Consider the following 13,223-nt stretch of genomic DNA (forward strand, 5'->3'; position numbering starts at 1 on the left):
GCAATTGAAAATTTCTTGCTATTGCACAATACTTATTATATAATAATTTACACATCCTGTTTGGTGTGTATCTCCTACCATATCATTATTATTTGCTTTTAAATATAAATCAGAAATAACGAACTTAAAATGGAAAATTTTAAAAGAAATAAAAAAGGAAAAAAAGAAAAAAAAAGGAAAAAAAAAAAAAAATCCCCCCCCCTCAATTTTTTGAACCCCCTTATGATTCATCACCCCCAAACTCAATCCCAGCCTTCCCTTTGTGGTATGGTACCTTGCAGTACAATTTCAGAAATATCCAAACACTTACACACAAGTTATTGTCATGAAACTAGAAAAATGCTTGTTTTTTGCCCCTTTTTGGCCCCTAATTCCTAAAATTTTGAGGCAATTACCCCCAAAATCAATCCCAGCATTCCCTGTGTGATATGGAACCTTGTGGTACAATTTCAGAGAGATCCATACACTTGAACACAAGTTATTGTCTGGAAACTAGAAAAATGCTTATTTTTGGCCCCTTTTTGGCCCCTTCTTCCTAAACGTTTCGGGCAATTACCCCCAAACTCAATTCCAGCTTTCCCTTTGTGATATGGAACCTTGTAGTACAATTTCAGAAAGATCCATACACTTTCACACAAGTTATTGTCATGAAACTAGAAAAATGCTTGTTTTTTGCCCCTTTTTTGGCCCCTAATTCCTAATATTTTGAGGCAATTACCCCCAAAATCAATCCCAGCATTCCCTTTGTGATATGGAACCTTGTGGTACAATGTCAGAGAGATCCATATACTAACACACAAGTTATGTCTGGAAGTTACAAAAATGCTTATTTTTGGCCCCTTTTTGGCCCCTAATTCCTTAACTGTTGGTACCATAACCCCCAAAATCAATCCCAACCTTCCTTTTGTGGTATTGAACCTTATTATAAAATTTCATAGAGATCCATTCACTTAAACTAAAGTTAGAGTGCGAAAACCAATGTGTCTTCGGACGACGACGACGCCAACGTCATACCAATATACGACCGCAAAAATTTTTGCGGTCGTATAAAAAGGAAAAATAATATTTTCAAAATTTTGCTCTAGATACTGTCTTTTGATCATGAAGAAGATTCAATCCATGTTTCATAAAATTCCATGAATGCTTGAGACAAAGTTATTGATGTATAAAAAGACTAAAACCCAAAGACTGTATCTACAGAATTAAAATTAACTAAAATTAACTACAAAAAAACAAAGTCCATTTTTGCTCTAGATATTGTGTTTTGATCATGAAGAAAGTTTAGCAAATTTTTTGTCTGAGTAAACTTTAAATATAGACTCATCCAAAATGTCAATGCTGCTGTTACATCTAAATGTAAGATCCCTTACATTGATTATGTCTTGCTTCAGCAAACAAATATCACAGGAGAAACAAAATAAAGATACAGTGTTCTCAATAAGTTTTGAATAAGAGGAAGAAAAATAAAAGTAGGAGGCAATCATGAGGGCTGCAAGGCTCGAATCGAGCGTCACAGGCACGAGGGGGTGTGAGCTCGAAAGAGGAGTATCCCCCTTGTCGTTTAGCTGGGGGTTTGGGGAGATTTCCCCGTGAAAATTTTGAAAATCTAGATTGCAGGAGGTGGCATCTGTGCTGTTCTGAGTAGATTTTGACCTCTTATTCTTCATGTTATTTGTCCATTTTTAGTAGCTCATTTCAATTTTTGCTCAAAAATTGATTTTTTTTTGCAGATTTTATATAACGTTGGCTTGCTTCACCCCTTTGCTGAACTTTGCATTTTCAATGTTTCTCTTATTGCAGATCTTCATCACTTAGGGCTATTTCAGAGTTGATTGTATGGTGAGGGAAAGGCACTTTTTATTTGAATAGCATTTTAATTCATTTTTCCTTTAATAACTTTTAAGTTTTGATTGGAAAAATATTTTAAGGTAGCCCATGCAAATTTTTTTTATTAATGTGCCTTCCCCCTCCTCTATACAGACATTTCTGAAATAGGCCCTTATAATTGTGTACACTTCACTTCATATTATTTCTTAGTTATAAGATTTTCTCCATCGAGATAAAGAAAGTAGCAGCCATTGGTCAAAATACATTTGTACCAAACACTTTTTCAAGTTCTGTGAATTAGGCAGAAAGGGTTCAACCAGTTTTATATTACACCATGACTTATTGTGAATACTGAAAAACTTTTAACATTCTATGGTATTGATATTAGTGTTTTTCTTTCTTGCTGATACACGTTTTCATTTTTAAGCTTCGTGGGAAAACATGGAGTCACACATTATGACGTGGCTTCTAACTTAATATTGCAAGGAAAAATATTTTCAAATCACAAAGCGGAAATACAGGATTATCAAATCTGAGAAGATATAGATGAAAGGAAATATGATTCATGTGAATAACACACAGAAAATCTGTAGTGAACTATAAAAATCTAAAAGTGCTATACATAGATATAAGAAGATGTGGTATGAGTGCCAATGAGACAACTCTCCATCCAAGTCAAAATTTATAAAAGTAAACCATTATGGGTCAAAGTATGGTCTTCAACACGGAGCCTTGGCTCACACCGAACAGCAAGCTATAAAGGGCCCCAAAAATTACTAGTGTAAATGTATTTATATAGCATATAATATGTACAGCTTGGACAATTCCATAAATTTCTGCATGTTAACAGAGAATTGTAATTTTATTAAAACTATTTTTTTTTAAACAAATAATAAAGATTTATTGAAGATTTATTTAAGTCAATGCTATTCAATAGGGCTAGACTGCTCACTATAGTAGAACTTCCATCTTGCAGTACCACAGGCACTTGTCTCAGAATTTTTTTTCCTATATACCTTAATATAACACCTTGTGTTATATTAAGGTTTATAGGATTTGTTTTCTGAGACAAGTGCCTGTGTGCAGTACATGTATGCAAGGCCCTAGTACAATGCATTGTTTCTTTTCTCTGTTGATATCAATTTTCCTGTATACAATTTTTGTAATCATGATAATTGGTGACTGGATCATTAAAACAGCAAGTCTACATGAATTCAGTAATCAATAAATGTAAAAGAATTAATGTCAACTCACAGATTTTATAACCCTATTCAGACATTCATTTCATCAAGATACAGAATACTTTCTCATGCAAAATTTGATCTCATGAGTAAGTTATCTACATGTACCTTGTAAAAATAGAACACACATTTTTACTGGCTAATTCTTTTGGAGATTTAGAAAAGGTAGTAAAATAGACTATGTCAAAAGTGACCTTTAGTTAAGTTTGAAATCTATATCAAAATCCTAATTTGGTATATATTTTTAAAAGGTCACAATGAAGAGAATGAACATGTGTATTTAGTTTAAAGATGATGTGACTACATGTACAACTTATAGAAAAACTTTCTGAAATCAAAACTTAAACCAGGTATGCTGCAGACAAAACACACAGTCCGGAAATCATAATGCCTTCTACTACATGTAATTGTATCGGTTGATTGTTTGTTGTTGATTAATGTCCAGTGGCAAATATTTTAGGCATGTTCAGGACTATTGTAGACAAGGCATAAAAATTTCAAAGTACAAACTGTAAAGTCAAGTGTGAAGTCAACATTATAAAGTTCCAGTGCTCATTTACACAGATATTGTAAGCATTATTGGCTAAAATAAACAGGATACATCCTAACCCATGTAAGATCTACCAACAGAAGTTCCTTTGGATAAGTCTTAATCAAAGAAAGATTTTAATTAAATTAGTTTGACATAACGACAACTTAACATGATATTCTTACTTCCTGCCTTGGAATGGATTACGAATAAACCAGAATGCAGCAGTATAAATTAATGTCACTTGAGACTGACTTTCAACCATGGATTAAAATGTTTAAGATAAAAAGGACAACTTTATTTTTCTGTAATGACGATTGTGAGAAAGGTTATTATATGCTTCTATAAAGATTATACACGTTTCTAATCATTTTTGAATGTTAAAAGGACACAAGAATAACATTTAGGCTCAGAAGGACCGAGAGAAGGACATAACACAGATTTTTGACATTTATAGTTTTAGTAGTCTCTTGTATTTACTTACAATTTAAAGATACAACTTAAGCCTAGATTAAATTAGGTTATAAATCTAGTGTAACTACTGAATGAGAAAAGAAGATCAGAAGCATGAACATTATACCATTGTTATCTAGATCTTAAATACCATGAATACATAGCATTTGTTTACATTATATCAGTAGGCAAAATACATGTGCAGACTTTTATATTTGAAAATAAAATAATGAATTTACATGAGTTTATTTGCCTTATAATTAGAGAACTTTCAATTGTATAAATGTACATATATGGGGGAAAGAGTGAACTTTTGCCTTGTAAGAGAATATGTACATGTATGGGGGAAATAATTTTCGATTGTATTAATGTACATTTTTGTTTAGGGGTCAGGGGCTCGCCTCCGGGTGCATGATTTTCTCGCTGTCTTGAAGACCCATTGGTGGCCTTGGGCGGTTTTCTGCTCTTTTTTTTAGGGGGTTGTCTCTTTGACACATTCCCCATTTCCATTCTCAATTTTATGTATGTCTCTTATAATTGAACATGAAACAATGAATTTACATAAGCTTATATATGCTTTAATATAAGAGAATTCTCAAATGCATAAATGTACATGTATGGGGAAATAATGAGCTTATGCCTTATAATCGAATTCTCAACAGAATAAATGTACATATTTTATATATTCCATTAAATAATACTATGAGTAGATAAGATCAACCAGTTTTTATACAAATATCTACTATAAAAAACAGCTTATGGTAAAAAAAAAGTCTAACAGTATTTTTCAATGACAAAATAAATGAAAATTTCTTGTTTCTACGTTCAGCTGACATTTATATGCAGATGTATTGATGTAAAATCAAACGAACCCCATTAATTTGTCATTGTGCATGTTTTAGTGACAGTTTATATGTATGACAAGAGGAATTACACACAATTATATAACACCTAGTTATCTTTACTCCACATTGCTATAGGTCAAATATAATGCCAGGTACATATTCAAATAGTTCCTATAATTGATAAATATGTACATTTTCATGCAAATGAATTCATGAATGCTTTATGAATCTAAAAAATTCTATCTGGTAACTTTGAAAGGCTTGTGTATTTAAACTTCCTTTGAAACATGCTGTGATTGTAAAGAACAAAATAAAATATATGTACTATATTAATAGTTTGTTTATACCTACAATTCTACATTTTCTATATCCAAATAAATCCATACTTATTGTGTTTAAATAATAAATGCCAAACATTACCATACTCCATAACTTTTCATTCAGACTTAAAGATTGTTCAAATATTAGCCTTAGTGTGAATAACCTTCTGATCTTGGATCAAATCTTAAAGAGCTAATTCTGTATTTATAGTATGGTCACTGCCAACAATCAATCTCAAATTTTAACTCTGATCATAGTGTGTGCTCCAATTCTTGTTTAGCACATAATAAAGCTTGCTTAAAATAGTAGTTTCTATTCCAATAGTTTCTTGCTTTAATGCCAAGTTAGATACATACATGTTTCTAGTTGTTTTTGATTCAGCCATAGTGTTTAATTAAAACCTGCTGGAGAAGGCATGCATTACACAATATGTTTATTTGTTGTTTTTTCTGGATGTTTATCAAATGGAAAAATTCATGGTGGTTAGTGTTACTGAATTAAGAAGCATGAATGAAGAAAACCACATAGTGTGCTCTCTGCAAAATCATGTATTTGAATTTTTTGGGAGGGGAGGATGGACTTAGTCACTCAGGGTCATAAACTTTCGATGAGAGAGGTGTGGCACATTATCATGATATTTAAGCAAAAAGAACAGTGCAAATTAAATATTGGTCATTCTTGGTAAAAGAACATTTTCTATTTTTGTATCCATTTTCATCATTTTCAAGTGAAATACAATGCATAGTTAACTTCTTATTGGGTCTGTAATAATGCATCCTTATACAACATTATTGTGTACAGTTTTGTGTGCATTCAAAACTGGTGTAATTAATTAAACATAAGACTTAAACCAAAACTTCTCTTTTGAAAGAATTTTTAGGGTCCGTAATTGTCACCTTAGCCTGAAATAAAATCTTGTTAAACCTTAGACTAGTTGATAAAAATAGTTAAGGTAATGACACAGGCAGATGTGTCACATTAGCTTACATGGCTGTAGATCTTGTACAATGTAGATCTATGCAATATACAGTTTAAGTTTAAATTCAAGTTAGTCAAGTAATGCCACTTTACCACCACAATTCGGATTGACCATAATGCTTGTATGGTTTAAAGAGAAAAATTTGGTTGTACAAAGAAATACAATGTACTTCCCTTGTTTCAAGGGACAAATAAAATATCCTGACCATTGTTACACAGGCATACATGAAAATCAGAGGATTCTTTTTTTGGTAGCAAGAACTTGTTATTTAAACCTTGAGTAAAATAACCCTTTATTTATGTTTGACATGTTTTAATAAGTTTAAACAACCTTTTCCCTTCAATCATGATTTTCCTGCCAGAGGGCAGTGATTCTCTGGGCACTCCAGCTTCCTTCTATAATAATAAAGAGCTGCGCCATGAGCGCATGATACTCCCGTCGCTTTTTCAACGAATAAAGTTTAATAACTCCTCAATGTCATATCAGAACTTTATAAAAAATTAAAGGAAGGTTAGCTTAATAGATATAAACCACCAGTCACCAAAGTTTCATGAAAACTGCTCAAAGCACTTTTGAGTTATTGTCCAAAAACTAGAAAAATCCCCACTTTTTAAGAATAAAATCCCATATAAACAAGGAAACATAAAATCTAAAATTTTAAAAATCGAAAGGGAGCTATTTCAATAGATATAAACAATTCATCAAAGTTTCATGAAAAACTGCTCAAAGCATTTTTGAGTTATAGCCTGAAAACTTGGAAATCCCCCTTTTTTAATGAATAAAACCCAATAACTCGGAAATATAGAATCTAAAATTTAAAAATCAAAAGGAAGCTAAAGTCAATAGATATAAACAATTCACCAAAGTTTCATGCAAATTGGTTACAGCGTTTTTGAGTTATTGTCTGACATGTTGACGATGGACGGAGAGACAACGGTATACCATAATACATCCCATAAACGGGTGTATAAATATATAATATATAGCCAATAGTGCTGGAGTGATGATGAACACCAAAAATAAATCATCAATCTTAATCAGGAGTCAAAGATTAACCTGCACATTCACCGAGGTAACCCAATTTTGTTTAACACCATTAACTTATACAAAAATCAAATGCGAAGGGGACGGACCATTCGTACAATGAATACTACATAAGGGACTTGTCTGACAGAACAATAATGAGTCCAAAAGTGAAAGATATGCATTCAAAACATATTAGAATGTTCCATAGTTACCAGTAAATACCAGGACTGGTAAGCTTTTAATGTAAAAATGCATTGTTTCATAAACTTTGATTCTTTGATTTAATCAAATTTACCTTACTTTGATTTGTTAAATACATTTTAATACACATTTTGTTGTACAAAATGTAGTCTCTGGTCAAATTTAAATATTCTTTAAAAATAAGCAATCTATATACATGTTCATTTTTTGTATATAGGAAAACAAAAGGTTTCCACATTGAATCTTAATTCATAATTGCTATATATCTTTTCTTTTCTTTTTTTTTACTTATTCTTTAGTTCTGCTGTAGTGCTACATATAAAGGAAAACATATTGAATATCAAATGTACAACACACAAAAGATGAAATTAGTGACAGAAATAAAATAGAAAAATAGAAAATGAACATTGGATGTCAAAACTTGAACCTGGATGGGAAAATGAACAGCCTGGAAGATGCTAAATAGACTCAAAAGATTTTTCAATATCTGAGAAGATATATTTCCTGGCCTTAAAATTGAAATACCCACTGGTGATTAAGTTGATAAATCAAATCATCCAAATAAAAAAACTGTTTGTTAGTAATTTTATTTAATATAAAATATAATCAATTTTATCATATTTTTTAGTTAAGTTACAATTCCAATCAAACAGGAAGTTTTGATCACCTCATGATGCATGTCAGATGGGGAAAAAAGTGCAAAAAGGTTATTGCGTTTTTAGTTTAAATTTCAGAGCATGCTGAATGATTCAAAAGGTATGTACAGGCTCTTCAATGTAAAAACAACTTCAAAATATATGATCAACTCTCCCACCCCAAAAAAAATCACACACTGACCACTGTAATGATGAGAGTTTCAGTGTACATAACATGCAACGTGTGTGGAAATGGAAACTAGCAAAAATAGGGATGATGAGATTTTCTGCCACCTGAATGCAAAAGTGGACAGTTCCATATAGGTATTCCCATGGAATGAACCGAAATATAATATTTTGTCATTTATATGTAATATAGTGGGTTGCGAACTCTTGTCTACCAACAATATGTTTTATATCAAATCATTTCAATCATTAATGTTATTGTTGTTGTCTCAATGAAATATAACTACCCATCTTTAAGTCCCTAGCTATGTATGTCAGTGACAACTTTAAACTGTAAACAGGGTATTGACTTGACACATGTGGTTTATCAATATGATTAATTTCAGGTGTAAATTAATTAACTTCTTCCTCTTCAAAGGTAATCAGAATCGACTTCCATAATAATCAACTAAATAGTGACGTGCTCTGTATTCGTGCGATTATCTCTTCTATTGCACTTTATTTTATATTTTTGGGTTTTCGCTTTTAATGGAGGTAATCCGTTTACCGTGGAGATGAAACATGTGAAATGTGTCGCAAATATTTTGCAAGATGTCAACCTCATCACACATAAATTATATCGAATGTTGTGAGATATACAAGATGTTTGACCTTTTACTTACCCGTAAATAAATCATATATTTAGATATTGAGGCCTCCTCTCCTTCATAAAGTAAAATTAACCCGGAAAACTGGAATGTTTACACAAATTCTCTGAGTTGATTTCTTTCCAATACACAAAACGAAAGAAATGTTGACGCATCTAACCAATGAAAGGTTTTCTAACAAACAATTTATGTCACGTGACTTTTTTATTGTAGAGAATCATTTGTAATGCCTTCCTCTTTCAATTCGAGTTTTTTTAACACGGACAAGCTTGTGGGTGTTTTCAGAGACGTCCGGACTTAACCAGCCAAGACATCACGTGATAAAATTACGTTATTAAAGTCATATATGAAACATCAAATTTATAAAAAAAAAGTTGTAATGTGTTTTTTATATACTTGACGGCTTAGTTTGACTGTGAAATAGTAGTATCAGCTATAAAATTAGTGTGCATGGATGGACTTTCTAGTAAAATTTATCTTATCAAAATCTTCAGAAATTTACTGCTATAGAATTATTGTCTTCCCGTAATCTAATTCGCCGATAGCTTTTCCCATATGCGACTGAGACTACTATAACAGAGGGGGTGGACAGCTTTTGAGGGAGGTGGGAGGGGGGAGAGAAAAAAAGATTCTAAAAGTGGGAGGTGGGAGATAGGGGCGGGAGGTGGAAGAAGGGTACTCCCCTGTCCACCCCCTCATAACATGTGTTATGGCAAAGTTTAGTTGACAAATGGAGACGCATGGATTTTTTTTTAGAAAATTTACATCGCTCTTTATCAGAGACGTATATACACACATGTGTATATATATATGTCTCTGTCTATAAGAATCACTTATATTTGACGTGCTCCATAAGTATGTATTGATTGCTTATCAATGTTACGATCCAAATAAGCATTTATTTTCTTTTTTTATTTTAAATTGATATATTATCAACAGAAATAAAGAAGGAAATGCATGCTGCCTAAAATGGGCATACACCCAAGTACAGATATCCGGCATTTCAAAATTCAATGCCATAATGAAAAGATCACTGAGAAAAGCTATTTTTCACAAACAAATGCTTATACATGTATCATAATTAAAAAGAAAGTCTAAATGGGTTTTTTTTTCGAGAAGGATGTATAGGAGGACAGAAATCTAAACATTTTGCTGGTATAGTCGAACCATTTCCCTAAATAAAAAAGAAGTCTACACTGTACTTGCATCCAACTGAAATATGTACTATAGTGGAAGAAAATAAAACTTTAAACAAAACAAAAGATGTATGGATCATCATGGATTGTTGTTTAACGTCCAGTGGCAAATTAAATGCATATTCAGGACGAGAACATGTTAGTGCGGTATGAATATGAACCCTACTAGACTGACACGCTGACGGTGTTTTTAACATTCTAGTTCATATGGTAACAGTCCGCAGGAAGACATGTCACCATACCCGGACACATTATTCTGACTCCAAGCCGACCAGATTTTGCTCTTACTCCTTAAGGCTGCGTGCTTAGCGGAGAAGCAGCAACTACACAACTTTACTTTAACACATGTTTAGTAAATGTTGTCAGTGACATAGACAACGGTACCTTTTTAAAGAAAACAGTCACTTTAGTATTTTGAAAATTTAAGCTAATACACAACACGATACACTTAATATTATTGATTTTAAACCTAAACATGTTGACACTGTAGACATACTGGTGAAAAATATCGATCTAACCCGCTGCATGAGAATAGATAAAATATCATTTAAGCTATTACGAGATGGAGCATCAGTACTTAACATTTAGCCAGAGACTAGCACAACACTTATTACATATAACGTGTACAAATAACACAATAGAATTAATCAAATGAATTTCTAAACAGATTTAAAGAAGGGTATGGTGTACCATTACATGAAAGAACTACCCACTTGATAACAAGACTTGCAGGCCCGTGAGAATTAAACCAATAATTTCAAAAGTTTTATGAAATAGTTACGAGATACGATAGATCTGAATTTAAATCAGATTGATCTGAGTAGTTAACTAAATGTTTTGAAAATATATTTCATTTTCTTGTATATCGATTTATGAAATGTTCCGGAAGTCCGATAACTCTTCTGAGACTCCTTGAAGATTGGAAAACAGCTTTGAATAAAACATTATGTGTCAGCAATACTTAAGGATCTTTCGAGTGTCTACCACTTAAAATTTTTAAGTAAAACTTCTGCTATGGGTTTTCTTCAAAGTCATTGAAATTACTTGGACTATGTCTGTCTGTCTGTCTGTCTATCTATCCGGCAAATCTGTTCTCCACACTTTTTTTCTTCGTGCATGAAGATAATGATTTGATATTTGGTACATAGTTTTGAATTTTGTTCCGGTCTGATTAATTTGTGCGGAGTTATGGTCCTTGTACTTAGAAAATTCACGCAACTTCAGTTTTTCGCACTTTTTTTTTGGTCATGCTTAAAGATATTGATTTGATATTTGGTATATAGTTTAATCATGACTAGTTACTGATCAAATTCGAATTTTGTTCCGGTCTGATGATTTTGTGCGGAGTTATGGTCCTTGGACTTAGAAAATTCACGCAAGTAATCAGTTTTCCGCACTTTTTATGCCCCACCTAGGGTCATTATGTTTTTCGGTCTTTGCGTCCGTTCGTTCGTCCGTCCGTCCGTTCGTCCGTCCGTCTGTACAGCTTCAGGTTAAAGTTTTTGGTCAAGGTAGTTTTTGATGAAGTTGAAGTCCAATCAACTTGACACTTAGTACACATGTTCCCTATGATATGATCTTTCTAATTTTCATGCCAAATTAGAGTTTTGTCCCCAATTTCACGGTTGTTTTTGTCATGCTTAAAGATATTGATTTGATATATGGTATATCTGAGACTACTATAACACAGAGATTGGTCACTATAGATTTATCGGATTATCTGAGTCTCCGGTAGTTAGCTACGTTATTTTAACGTAGTTTCGTATTCGAACGTAGCAGACGACATATATCACCTATCACTGAGAATACTATAACAGTATCGGATATTATTATTTTTCTTTTAAAAATAATTTAAAAACAAAATTGAATTAATCAAAAAAAAAAAAAAGAATATAGTTTTTATCTTTCAAATGCAGTTATCTCTATTCATATTTAAATTTTTGTTTTTGATCATTAATAATTTGTTAATAGTTTGTTATTATGCGGCCACTCTTGAAGATGTGAATGTGATTAATCTTATCAATCTTACAGTTACATTGTTTTGCTACACGTCCGTTAATTGTATCTAATATACAAATATTTTACCTGTAAAGACAGGTAGTCTCAAAAGCATGGCAGATTAATTTTGTTTCACAGCTGGGTGCCCAAGGTACACGAGGCTCCGTTTATTGCAGTAAACTTTTATTCTATACTTGTAAGGTATTTCACTGCTGAGTGCCCAATATACATGTTTATTGTAGTAAACCTTGTCAAATATCGTCGGTGCACTTGTGGTAGGATTCAGGAGGGTGTGGATGGGGTTTTATAGAATGGAGAAATAGGGGCAAAAAAAGTATAGAATGGAGAAAAATGGACCGACAAATAAAGAATAGAGAAGAGAAAATAATAAGTTATTAAGATTTAAAGAATAGAGAAAATGCATAGAAATTATAGGAAATAAAGAACCCCCATCCAGACCCTCATTCACATTATCCAACGTAAATTTTTTTTTTCAAACAAGTTTCAACCCCCCCCCCCCTCCCCACTTTTTTTAAATTTCCGTCTGATAATTAGGTCAAGTTTTTGCAAACAATGTAATAAGCGGCGATCACAGAAGAGAGAAAAATTTTTATTAAAGGTAAATGAGTAATTTCCTTACGTAACAGATCAGCAAAGAGGTTATAACTGCAATGGATACATAAAGCAAACATAAGCCCTACAAATTATATATTTGTTCCCAAAATATCGCCGGCATTTTCATTTTTCAATTCACAATGTCCAGTAAAATTGATTTTTTATCTTGGGATGATAGTGATCTCAATCTTGATCTTTTACGTGGTGAATATACTGCATCAGATATTGAATCTGAGGATGACTATACGTCCCTGCTGCAAAGACTGCAAAAACTCCAAAAGAAGCATCAACCGCAAGTACATGTAAATCAGAACGAAGAAGCTTCAAAATTACGTGACTGAATAATCAAATTATCTCTATGTTAACATAAATAGAACCACATTAGTGTAAATTACGATGACATTTTTTCAACACCAGAAATATGTGTCCTCTTTCAAAATCCCAGACAAGAAATTTTGTGCTTCAATACAGAGCCGTAAAGTTTTTAAAAATTTGAATATTGTCTATTGTCAAAGTGTCGTATG

At 32.4% G+C, this 13,223-nt stretch overlaps 1 protein-coding gene across 1 annotated transcript in view; it reads right to left on the reverse strand.

Annotated features, from left to right (window-relative positions):
• LOC127730689 (neurocalcin homolog) overlaps positions 1-9,072 on the reverse strand; it is a 38,647-nt gene extending 29,575 nt beyond the window's left edge. The window contains exon 1 of the mRNA XM_052239216.1: positions 8,906-9,072. The gene's annotated coding sequence lies outside the window, so the exon portion shown is untranslated. The remainder of the gene's footprint in view (positions 1-8,905) is intronic.
• Positions 9,073-13,223: the final 4,151 nt, after the last annotated feature.

The sequence above is a fragment of the Mytilus californianus genome, unplaced genomic scaffold (assembly GCF_021869535.1).
Source record: "Mytilus californianus isolate M0D057914Y unplaced genomic scaffold, xbMytCali1.0.p SCAF_1, whole genome shotgun sequence".
In the NCBI taxonomy this organism is placed as follows: Eukaryota; Metazoa; Mollusca; class Bivalvia; order Mytilida; family Mytilidae; genus Mytilus; species Mytilus californianus.